Source organism: Leopardus geoffroyi, chromosome A1 (genome assembly GCF_018350155.1).
Source record: "Leopardus geoffroyi isolate Oge1 chromosome A1, O.geoffroyi_Oge1_pat1.0, whole genome shotgun sequence".
Lineage (NCBI taxonomy): Eukaryota > Metazoa > Chordata > Mammalia > Carnivora > Felidae > Leopardus > Leopardus geoffroyi.
The window spans coordinates 68,192,353-68,205,557 of record NC_059326.1 but is presented as its reverse complement, the minus strand read 5'-3'; the positions used below and the strand labels follow the sequence as shown (position 1 = coordinate 68,205,557).

The following is a 13,205-nucleotide window of genomic DNA, read 5'->3' as shown; positions in this document are numbered from 1 at the left end:
CATTAGTCATTCTTCTTAGAACACTGTTGTCCACCTCACTCAACTTTCTCTAGACTAATTTCTCAGGAACTGTTTAGGCAACACCTACTCTTCTGATTTCTTAAGGCTGAACTGAGTATTCCAGAGTCAACCTCTGTTCACCCAGGTCACTTCTTTGGGATAAACAATCGCCTGTCTCCTTGACACTCCTCTGCTAGAGTGAGAGGTCCCTGAAAGGCCTAGAACACAATAGACCTTTAACAAGTATTTGCCAAATGAAAAATGAATAATTGAATGCTTAAATCCGAGGCTCCCACCCCTACCCCGCTCCCCGCTTCCCTTCTCCACAATTATTCCCTTCTCTGTTAGCTTGGGCATAGAACAAAAAGGAAAGAGAAAGGACTTAAAGTCTGACCAAGCTGGCTTTAAATTATTTCCCCAAAACCAAGAGCACACTGCAAACACTGTCTGTTAGCCAACTTGACAATAAATTATATTAAAAAATAATAATAATAAATTCTTCCTCTATCACTTGAAAACTGTGTGACCCCAGGCGAAAAACCTAATCTTTCTCAGCCCCCAAATCTCCATTTGTGAAACTCCATTACTCCATTACTCCAATGGAGTAATCGCATCTCCATTAGGGAGTTGTAAACAATGGACTTGTGAACATAAAACAGCCCTGGAATGAGAGGCACAAAGCAAATGCTAAATATAAATGCTAGGTATAATATTATTCCTGTTGTTATTATTATTATTGATCAGATAAAAACTAGTCTGATGGCAGCAATGGAAATGCACTTGAAAGTGAGATTAGCTTCCATTTCAAGCAGGAGCAAAGAGGAAAGAATTAGGCTAGAAATGAGTCCGGGGAACTATGCGGGCGATAATGGACTTCTACTCAACTCCCCTGCTGGCTTCCTCTGTCTTTCTCATCCTTTATGTTTTTCATAAATGCATTATTGTTTAAGCTACTCCCAATGTTCCTTCCTTTTTTGCCTCTTAAGACCCCAGTCATTCCTCCCCATGCTTTCCACGTCCCCTCCCCTTCTCCTGTCATCCTTGAAACTCCTCTCTGCACATGTCCCTTTTTATATTCCTGGCCAAGAAGAAGCAGGCTGTTAATGAACACAAATAAGACAGAGCAATCCATCCTCACTTGAAATACTAAGTCTTAATTCCAGGTCTTCCAACGTCCACATCAGTCATTCATTCGCCACACATTGATTGAGTGCCCACCGATCGAGACCTGGGGCGCTGAACTAGGTGCAATTTTTCTCTCTAAACAAGAATTAATTAGTTACAAACTACTGGGCACACCTATTAGAATAAAATTTCTTGGAGGAAAAACCAGTCTCTTCCATACTCAGGCCATCTCAGTACCCAGGCACAGAGAGGGGGGGGGTTATTTTGCTGCTGTTGTTGCCGTTAATAAATCATGTAGCAAATTGGTAGCATAGAATTTGGTTTTCGGCGTATATGAGACTTGCATTTTAGTCATGAAAATTAGCCACTCTTTTGATTGAACCAGACCAGACGTAAGGGCATGCATGCATAAATGGGAGCTCTGCTGCTCTAAGAAGCTGACCCTATCAATACATAAATGCATTTATCTTTTTAACCTAAAAATCTCACAAGTGTCAATGTAGCATACAGTATGGTCGCATATTAAAGGACATGGTAATTTCTTGACTTTCTGTTTTGTGTAACGTGAGATTCTTGTTGCTACAGAAATCTGATGACCAAAATGAAAAGTCGGTTTATATCTCTATCGTCTTCCTCTATCTCTCCCCCACAACCCCCAGCCTTCTGTATAAACTAGATGAGGCAACAGTATCATGGACACTATTGCTGGTCAAGAATTCCAAAGAATAACCTTCCCATAGGTCTAGGTAGAGTGTGGTACATGAGGGAGACTTGGCCTCTATTAGACTCTGGATCTTCTTGAGGGAAATAGAAAGAAATGTTACATAACCAATGTTTTACTAAAGGTTGATTTAAACACACACACACACACACACACACACACACACACACACACACAGAGAGAGTTACTAACCTTCCTCATGTAACTCATGTCCAATATTAAACAACCCAATTTCAGGAAATTCCTCCTTATAACTTACTCCAACCCTCGGTATGTGCAAATTCTCTGAATTATTTAGGGGAACTCAAGGACACTATCAAATTAAGGTGTTGTCCTTGTAAGCTTCATTTCACTATCCTTTGATATGAACTCTTCCTCAGAGATTGGTTTCCCCTCATTAACAGCATGAATATATTTCCCTTTCTGATGATTAAAGTATGGTCCAAGATACGACGCCACAAATATATTCCATCCCAGTGAGCCACATTTGGCAACATTCATAAGATCTAATGTCACCACAGATGCTAAACAGTCTCAAGGAATGATTCACATCCTAGTCCCCTGTCTCCTTGGTCAACCCATCATTGGATCTGTCTAGGGATCCTGAGTAAGCTATAGAGGAAATTAACCTAATTATCTGTGTTCTTAGAGTGTTAAGGCTCTAGCAAAGATGAAAATAGCCTCTCTTTCTCATGTCTGTGTCAGATTTATTCCTTAAATTTAAGAGCTTTCACCAGCTATGAAGAAGCACATTCCATTCCTTTCAACAAAAGGATAGCTACCTCTTCTTTTCAGATGGTGTTTGTTTTCTTCAAATAAAAATCTACCACTAGCCAAGGTCATTGGACACCTCAGCAAGTGAGGTTATGTTTTATTTCATGGTTCTTCCTGCATTTCCTCCTTTTGACCATTCGTGGATGAAGATTTTTAAATGTAGGTAAGCTAATTACCCTAAGTTTCATCTCAACTCTGAATTCCTCATTTTGGAATAGACCACAGATGTGTTTGTGTCTTAACAGGTTTACCAAGGGATAAAGTTACAATGATTTCATCTGATTTTCTTTTTTTCTGCAACCATTGTTGGATGAGTAAAGTCCCTAATTAAACAGTTCATACCATTAGCAAAACACATTTAGAACAGTCCCGGACTTCATTTTCTCTCTGTAAAACTGGTTGATGGGTAACACTGCTGTTTTCTCAGGGCCATATTGTAACCACATAGCTTCTGCCAACATGGACCTTAACAGACTGCTGATGGTCAAAGAGCAGGCAGAGGTTTCCAGGGAAATAAAAGAAAACTTGCAACAACCAGCTTAAGGAACACACTACATATTTATTATCAAGCAACTAAACTATTATGTTTGTATTAGCGCCCAAGGCTGTAAGGAAAACGTGCATTCATGGAACCTATTTTAATAACCACTATCCACCTCCTGTCATCCCTGTTTCATGTGCCCAGAGCTACATAAGCACTTACTGTCCTGTTAAAAGGCATTGCTTGGATGAGAGAGTAGGCTTTTAAGTAACTGCCCACCTTTCTGGTCAAAAAAGTAGAAGCCTGAAGAGTAAGGAGAGCCCAGAGAAATGAATATATTGTAATCCCAAGAATGTTCAGGACACTTTGGTGTTAACTATGGGAGCAGGAATTTCCAAATGCAAACTGTAAGTTAAAATGTCTATTTAGGAAAAAAACTATAGCCTCACTGGTGAGAAGAGAGTTGCAATTTAGCCTTGAACCTTGGTTTTTCTACTTGAGGAGATTCCTATAACTGTCAACTGCTTCCCTACAAGGTAATATGTTTCAGTAGCCAATCGAAGACAAAATGTTTAGGGTTTTGAGCTCTCATCCAAGCATTGTATTTAGCATCTATCTGATGTCACATACTTTTTTAAAAATATTCTGTGTCTGAGTTTCACACCTGAAAGTTAAAAAATATGAAGAGCCATCCACCGCTTATTTGAAAGGAATAACTAAAACAAGTTCTAGCTAGAGATAATAATTGTTGCAGGTTACTATAAGTTTCTTTTGATCTTTTTCTCATTAATTTCAACAGACTTCACTGGTGCAAACACTCTGGAGAGGTCACGATTTCTGGGTTTCTGATTTTTCTCCAGGATAGCCAAATTATTCTTCCACCTAGGGTGGTAACCAAAAACACGATTAACTTACTAATTACACTAAACTTGCATCACTGTAAACCAAATGCCATTCTTCTTCTCTGCATTCACATAGAACCATCAATATAGTAACTGTGTTTGGCCAAAGATACCTCTGAAATCCTATCATTAGGCCCACACAGATTTAGTACCACTCACTTCCCAGGGCACTACATGTGCTCTTTATCTACAGCATCTGTCACTGATCCTCTTGCCCTTTCAATATTTTCTATCCATTTAGACATAATCACTGCAGTTGTTAAGCTAACCTACTCGACCCTAATACCCCCAGCCCCGCCATCCGCCCCCTGCAACCAACACTCTCTCTAACATTAGGAGCAAGCATCACATTCTCCAAGCTTCGGTTTCATCTCCCCGAGCTCTTCTGCAAACCTACCCATCGCCATCACTAACGGCCTTCTGTGATTCAAGGAACTGTCACTCTCAGCTCCCCACTTGATGCAGAGCACTGACATTAAGATGTGCCCACCAGGGAAAAAATACTGAAGGAGGGGTGTACATAAAATGAAAAGGATTCATTGACCAGCAAAAATCAATGAGGCAAAAATGGACCATTTTCCTCTCATTGATTTTCACTGCCCATTGTATGTTGACAGCCATTTCTGCAACTTTTCCCTCCTTTGTAGTTCTCAGGGAGGCCATGCAATGACATGGGATGCTCACAACACTTGGCCAGGCCCTTTCCATTCCACTGGGTTAGAGCAGCATACCAGAAAGAAATGCACATTGAGGAAACAATGAGATTCTTTCTTAGTAAACTGCAGCCAACACGTTTGTGAGCAAGCTGTCCTCGCTGGACTCTGAAGAAATCACACCATGGCCCTCACTCAATGGCCTCTTGACTTCATCTGGCCACATTCTCAGATCTGCTGTCCTGTGGGAACCACGACCTACCCTCTTCCGGATTCAACCTCCCAGTATTCTAAAGAAATGGCCATTTTACACAAAGTGCCATCCATCATCTGCAAACGCTGGGAAGTTTAAGTCCCTGCCAAGAGCAGGGGCAGATATTCTGAGTAATTGGATGCTGCCTCTGTAACCTAACTGCTGCTGAGCAGCTGGAGACAAGAGGTGAGGTGACGAGGAACCTTCCCGGAAGAGGCTGCAATGCCAGACACTTCGAATTCCATCTCCGAGGCAATCAGGTGTGTGTCAAACTCCCTACCTATTTTTAAACAGCACACGCATTCTAAAACAAGTCAGCATATACTTTTTTAAGAAGTTATTTACCATGATGTGTCATGCAGTCACTTAGGTCCTAGAGAAGCTCAGATAAAGATAAACTCTTCTGAATACATGCCTAGAATATGGGGGAACTCAGCCTGGGTTACACTCACTGCCCTTTGTTTTACCAAGAAGAAAATGCCTAACTAAAAACCAAGTCCTTATTTCCTTAATTAGCATTCTAGCAGGGCTACGCAAACCTGTGCAGTTAACTATGCATCAGTCAATAGCAGGGCAAGAGTGCGCCTGTGTAATTAAACATGCCCATATTCATGCACACACTGCTAAGCAAGGTAGAAACCACAAAATATTCACAGACAAGTAGGAAGGGCACAAACTTGGCTTTGGAAAGGGACTTAGGATTTAAGCATGTGCTTACAGTACTAATTCTTTAGATGTGGTCCATGAAAGAACGTTGCCTAGAAAACAGAGCTAACGATGTATCGGTTAAGATCTAGCATCTCTTAATTACATTCCTAGCATATGCTTACTAGATGAACCCAGTGAATGAACTGTCTCACAAGTACCACAACCTTTCCTTGCTTCCTTCTTTCCTCCCTCCCTCCTTTCCTTCCACCCTCTCACCTTGTTATTCTTCTCCTTTCCTTTTACAAACATTGATTGAATGCCCATAAGTGTCAGGCACTGCACTAGTTCCCCGGGATGCAAGTCGACTAAAGTTTTCCCATAGCCCTTGAGTAACTGCCTCAAGCCCTTTCGACTCGGTCTAAAGGAACAGATAGTTAAGACAATGATAAGGCACCCAGGGTTAAGTGCAATGATAAAGGTAAACCCGAGGTGCTAAGAATCACAGAGAAGGGGCATCAATCCATGTTTAATGGAATCATGGAGGGCTTACAGGGAAGAAGTCTTTTCTTGACCTTAGTTTTCGAGGTTAAATGGGAATTAGCTAGACAAAGAACGGAAGGAAAGTCCAAAAGAGTAGCATGCAATGAGAGGCATGATACAACATGATAGGTTGGACAAATTGGAGGACAAATGAAAGAGAAATGAGGCTCCAGACATCAGCCAGAGGCAGTTACAGACTTAGCACACCTGGCTAAGGAATTTGAACTCCACCTTAAAAATTAAAATTTCATTGAAATCGTTTAGGCAATTTAGAATTGTGGTAGTTCAGTTTGCCCTGTGTCTGGCGTGCTTGTTTGCTTTATTTATTTATTTATTTATTTATTTATTATTTTAGAGAGAGTGGGGAGAGGAGGAGAAAGAACCTCGGCACCAAGCCTGACACAGGGCTTGATCCCACAACCCTGGGATCATGACCTGAGCTGAAATCAGGAGTCAGACAACTGACTGAGCCACCCAAGTGCCCATTTCTGGCTTTAAACAATAGGACAACTTCCCCTTCCGAGCCCAGGCCTGCTGAAGCATCCTGTATCTGCTCAGGATTCTGCCTTGGGGGAGCAAGCTCTGGGTAGCCTCTGTCTTCTCAACCCAGTTCCTGAAAGGAGCAGACCCAAATCTGACTGCACCAAATCCAACCAAGCTCAGCCAAAATCAGCCAGACCTCAGCTCCTACAGACCCATGAGCAAGAAAAATAAATTCATGTTGTGAGCCCTGAGACTTGGACCATTGTTTATTACTCTACCTTGTTGAAGCAATACATTATTTATTACTCTGACTGACCGAAGTACTGAGAAGTACTCATTCTCCCTACTTTTTTTGGTGGGAAATATTTGTGTTTGGGGAGTCTAGATTGCTTAAAAAAATGAGAGAAGGGGTGCTTGGGTGGCTCAGGCAGTTAAGCGTCCAGCTCTTGATTTTGGTTCAGGTCATGATCTCACAGTTCATGGGATCGAGCCCCGTATCAGGATCTGAACTGACAGTATGGATCCTGCTTGGGATTCTCTCTCTCTCTCTGCACCCACACCCACCCCCTGCCCCCCGCACTCTCTCTCTCAAAATAAATAAATAAACATTTTTTTGAAAAAAGAAATGAGAGAATGCTGGGAGGTAGATGTTCAATCATTCACCACATTTTTAAGTGAACAATGAAAGAGACCTATGCTGGAGCACCTGGCTGGCTCCTGTCCCCTCCACGGTGAGCAGCCCATGCCCCCTCATGGGACACCATGTTTCTACCACTTGTCTCTGCTCCCCTGGCGATAAGGACAAGAAGTGATGATGTCAGAGGAGGGACAGGGAAGCCAAGAAGCAGGGAAAGCTTGTCTGCAGAGGGAAAAAAAAAAAAAATGGAGCCAAAACACAGAAAGCAGCAGAAACCAGTAGCTATTTGGCCTTGGAGGGTAGAGGACATCCAAGATAAATTGCGTTGGTGCCCACAGCTGTCTGTCCTATTCTCAGTCTCCGCAAAGCCTGGCGCACTTCCTGCCTATTAACCCAAAACGTGACTCTGAATCACAATAATAAATCCTCCATTTGCTTAAGCTCAAGAAAGGATCTGTTACTTGAAACCAAAAGAAACTTGAGGAAAATTGTGCCCATTCTGTGCCATACACGTGCATGGCATGAGGGGTAACAAAGAAACAGGACAGATAAATAAATAGACTTTTTTTTTTAAATTTTTTAACGTTTTTTTAATTTTATTTTTGAGACAGAGAGAGACAGAGCATGAACGGGGGAGGGTCAGAGAGAGAGGGAGACACAGAATCTGAAACAGGCTCCAGGCTCTGAGCAGTCAGCACAGAGCCCGACGCGGGGCTCGAACCCACATACCGCGAGATCATGACCTGAGCCGAAGTCGGACGCTTAACCGACTGAGCCACCCAGGTGCCCCATAAATAGACATTTTTGAACAGTTCCCAAGTTATGACGAAAATACAGATGGTAGGGGAGTACTTTCCCACATATAGAGGCATCCAGAAAGTCATCTTGGAGGAACTCACATTTAAGCTGAATATAAGCAGAATACTTTACCAGAGAAGGTGTAGTCAATGAGGTCAAATGCCATTTAGGTGGCCAGTAGGAATCTGAGAAATGGCCTCTCGGTTGAGCCAAAAAGGTCACTGGCTAATATTGAGAGGAATTTTGAGGAGTGGTCAGGACAAGCCAGACCACAGGGGTTGAAGAGAAGAGTAGGAGGTAGGAACAAGGGACGACAACACTTACCATACTTTAAAATCCATGCCTATGGAAGAGGCAGGTATGTGGGATGGAGCTGAAAACTTGTTTGTTGTTATTGTCTGAGTAGGAAAGCCTTCACATCCCAGACATGAGGACACAGGCTGATGTATCTAGAAAGGGCTATCTTTTTTGGGAATTGATGAACAGAAGGAATGGTACAATGAAATTAGGAAATAATGTGTCAAGAAGATAAAGACATGCCACTCAGAAAATGCAAGTTTATTATAAACCAACTGCTTGGAAGGAAATTATTTTGGGGGGAAATGCATTGCCATCCTCAAATGGAATGCCTGAAAACTAATTACTATTCCTAACTTATTTATGCTCAGTGCCTCGCCAACATGATCTTTCCATAATAGATTCATAGTTCAAAGTATGGAATGAAAAAAAAAATGTAACAACCAGCAATGAATGACACAGAGACAATGATCTCAGGTATAACAGCAATTGGAAAAGTGAATATGGGGAGATGTTCAACTCTACTAAATTTACACGATTGTTTTCCTTTTTACAAGTCTCATTTCTCAAGGGCACTGAATGTATACCAAACAAATAATTGAAAATTAATTCTGTTGACTTTGAAAAATTTCCCATATGCATACAGTATATCCAATAAAGACTTCCCTTGGTGTAATCAGTTGTATTTTTACACACAGGAAAATATTAGCAGAGGAAGAGAATACTTGTGAAATGAGCAGAGCGTAGAAGTAAAGAAAAGCATCGTACTAAATACATCTCCTAGAACCTGGTGTTTGTAAGCCACTGCTATGCCCCTTCCACCACCACAATCATTACCGACACCACCATCCCCATCATCATCATCACCATCACTACCCTTGCCACCATCATCATCACCACCACCACCATCCCCATCATCATCATCGTCACCACCACCATCTCCATCATCATCACCACCACCATCATCCCCATCATCATCACCATCACCACCCTTACCACCATCATCACCATCACCACTACCACCATCCCCATCATCACCAGCAGTAAACCATCTCTACTACCATCCCTACCATCACCACCACCATAGCTACCAATGTCATCACCACCAGCTAGTTTCCAAGAATGATCTCTGAGCCGTGAGTGGCTATTCGAATCACCAATATTAGGTATGACTCATTCAGTTGCAACACAGTTTGGTGCTACTTTTTCTCCTGAAACTCCTTTCCTTCTTTATTCGTATAATAAATATAATAAATATACAAATGCAGGCCAGTGGCAGGGGTGGAAGTGAAGAACTAAGCCTCAGGGTGAGAGGTGGAGGAGCAGGACACCGAACAACCAAGCTGCAATAATGACCTGACTCTCAAGGCACACTAGCCTGCTGCAGGACGGATTTTTGATAGGAACTTACAAAAATAGCATGTGCAGCCAGGGTTTTATTTTTAATGTCCCAGCATTGATCAAAAAAAAAAAAGGGGGGGGTGGGATTCAACTAAGCCAATGATGGAGAAAACTAATTTCATGGTAAAATAATTCTAAAATGTATTTAAGGTGCACTGGCAAGACCATTTTCAAAGACATCTGCATTACAAAACATGCATGGGAATTGAAGACTCTATTCAGACAACCTCCAGCTGCTAAAGAAAACTGTTTTTCTGTAGCTCTCCCCCACTGTTTCGTGTAAACAATTTTATGAGGGAGAAAGCTTCCTTACCACATCTGCCCTTGTCAAAAAGAAAGGCACAGCATGGTGTAAATATTTTGCTTTGTTTCTTCCATTAGCAAATATTTCTTTCCTCTAGTAAAAGACATGAATAAACAAAAAGAAAACAGTGGCACTGAAATTATTTACTAGCTTATGTGGAGGGGATCGATATGGAAAAGCAATCGAAATCATCTTTTTCAGGTGTTGCCAAAGAGAGGAGATTCAGTGAAGGTGTGTCTTCCTGTGAACTGTTGTATTTTACATTTGATGCCAAAGATCCAAGATAAATATTTTACTTCTTAAAAAACATCTAAAATTCTCAAGTATAGCTTCTATAGCGTCTGTATGCAGGGTTCTATAGTATATTTACATAGTACACTTGCCTTGTTTTGATCACCCCTTGCTCCAGCATGTGTGTGTTGAGTGAACTTAAACTTGCAGTAGGACGTAATACTCAAACACAGCCTTGTAGTAGCATGCCTTTTTTCTTTCAATTTCCTTGTTTTCCTTACAGCAAAAGGAGCTGATTGATCGCAGTGTGTGTGTGTGTGTGTGTGTGTGTGTGTGTGTGTAGCCTTTTAAATAAAATTTAAATGACCACACAAAATCATTCAATTAAATGACCACATAACCAGATAGATGTCCCATCAGTTCAATTTCTCTCTTCTTATTCACACTTATTTCAATTTAAAGACATCCAATTTCTGGCTTTCTGGGACTTCTCATAATTTATAAGGAAAAATGCCCATTCACGATGCCTAGCACATCACGCCATACATTGTTTGTGCATTTGTTTCTAAGCCTCATTTGTCATTTTCTCAAACTTAAGGCTTGAAGTTCTCATTTAGGATCGTGTGCAGCAATCTCTGACATTTTAGAATGCAAATAGCTGCTGGGAAAAGTCAACAAAAAGGTACGTTTAAAGAAAACAGAAGTTTTAATCATTAGGAAGACACAGCCCTTGGGTGTCAACATAAAGAAACACAGGACTGACTAAGACTAAATACACCATTCCAGGAATGGGTCTTTAATGAAGTCAGTTCCAAATTCCTGGGTTTCAGTTTGAACCTTGACACTGACTAGTTTTGTTCTCAATCCATACCTAGCCCTTGCACCAACATTGTTCTTGGCTTTATTTTGCAGTGAACTTAAATACCATGTGTGTGGTGAGTACAAAAAGTGGGTCTTCAACTGGGCTACCCAGTTTTAAAATTCTGACTGTACCCTGTATAAGTTTGGGCACATGATTTGACTTCCCTCTCTCAATTTCCTCCTTGCAAAATGGTGCCAAGTAGTACCCATGTGATGTAGTTATTATGAAGACTAGGCAAGTTAATACATAGAAACTGATTATCATAAAGGATATGCTAAATTAGTTCTGTGGTTGTTATCGCTTATTCTTTTTAATGTTTATTTATTTATTTTGAGAGAGAGCAAGCGCACAAGTGGGGGAGAGGTAGAGAGAGAGAGAGAGAGAGACAGAGACAGAGAGAGAGAGAGAGAAAGAATCCCAAGCAGTCTCCATGCCATCAGTGCAGAGCCCGATGCAGGGCTTCATCTCACAAGCCCCAAGATCCGACCTGAGTTGAAGTCAAGAGTTGGGCGCCTAACCAACTGAGCCATCCAGGCACTCCATGTTATCACTTATTTTTATAATAATAATTATTTTCAATAAATATTGTATCTACTTAAGGTATACAACATGATGTTTTGATACACCTATCCATAGTGAAATGATTGGTACAGTCAAGCTAAATAACATATCCATCTCCTCAAATGGTTACCTTTTTTGTGTCTATGTGGTAAGAGAACCTGAAATCTACTCTCAGCTAATTTCCAGTATACAATGCAGTATTATTAACTGTAGTCATCCTCTATACATTAAATCCTTAGACTTATTCATCCTACATAACTGCAACACCTTCCTACATAACGGGATCCTTTGACCAACATCTCTCCATTTTCCTTACCTCCTCACCCTTGATAACTACTATTCTGTTCTCTGCTTGTATGCATTCAACTTTTTCAGATTACACATATAAGTGAGATCGTGTAGCATTTTTCTTTCTGTGTCCGGCTTATTTCACTTCGCACAACGTCCTCCAGGTTCATCTGTATTGTTGCAAATGTCAGGATCTCTTTCCTTTTAAAGGTTGAATTTTACATCTATAGATATAGATACAGATATAGATATAGATATAGATATAGATATATAGATAGATATAGATATAGATATATAGATAGATATATAGATATAGATATAGATATAGATATAGATATAGATATAGATATATAGATATAGATATATAGATATAGATATATCTATAGATATATATTATAGAATATATATATCACAATTTCTTTATCCATTTATCTGACAATGACAGTTGTCCCAATACCTCGGCTATTGTGAAAAATGCTATAATGGCACCAAAAGTTCAGGCAGAAAAAGCAAAAAAAGTGACCAGGAATACATTAAACCAAAAGGCTTCTGCATAGCAAAAGCCAAAATCAACAAAATGAAAAGTCAACCTACTGATTAAGAGAAAATATTTGCAAACCTAATATCTAATAAACAGTTAATTCAAAATATATCCAAAATATACAGAAAAAAACAAACAATCCAATTTAAAAATGGCAAAGGACTTGAACAGATATTTTTTTTCTAAAAAGACATGCAAATGGCCAACAGGTATGTGAAAAGATGCTCCGTATCACTAATCATCAGGGAAATACAAGTCAAAGCAAAATGAGATATCACCTCACACCTTTGAATGCTTATTACCAAAAAGATAACAGATAATAAATACTGGCTTTGGTAAGGATGTGGAGAAAAGGAAACCTTTATCACTGTTGGTGGGAATATAAATTTTTTTTTATTTTGTTTTAATGTTTATTTATTTTTGAGAGAGAGACAGAGTGAGAGTGGGGGAAAGAGGAAGAAAGAGGTGTTAGCACACCTCTGAGCTGTTAGCACAGAGCCTGATTCAGGGTCCAAACTCACGAACCGTGAGATCATGACCTGAGCTGAAGTCGGATGCTTAACCAACTGAGCCACCCGAGTGCCCCAGTGGGAATGTAAATTTGTATAGCCATTATGAAAAACAGTATTCAGGTTCATCAAAACATTAAAATAGAACTACCAAATGATCCAGCAATCTCACTTCTGGGCATATACCCAAAGGAAA

The 13,205-nt window shown here is 40.4% G+C and overlaps 1 protein-coding gene across 1 annotated transcript in view; it reads right to left on the bottom strand.

Annotated features, from left to right (window-relative positions):
• Positions 1-13,205, bottom strand: part of HS6ST3 (heparan sulfate 6-O-sulfotransferase 3) — a 665,274-nt gene that overhangs the window by 302,247 nt on the left and 349,822 nt on the right. The gene's annotated exons all lie outside the window — the stretch shown is intronic.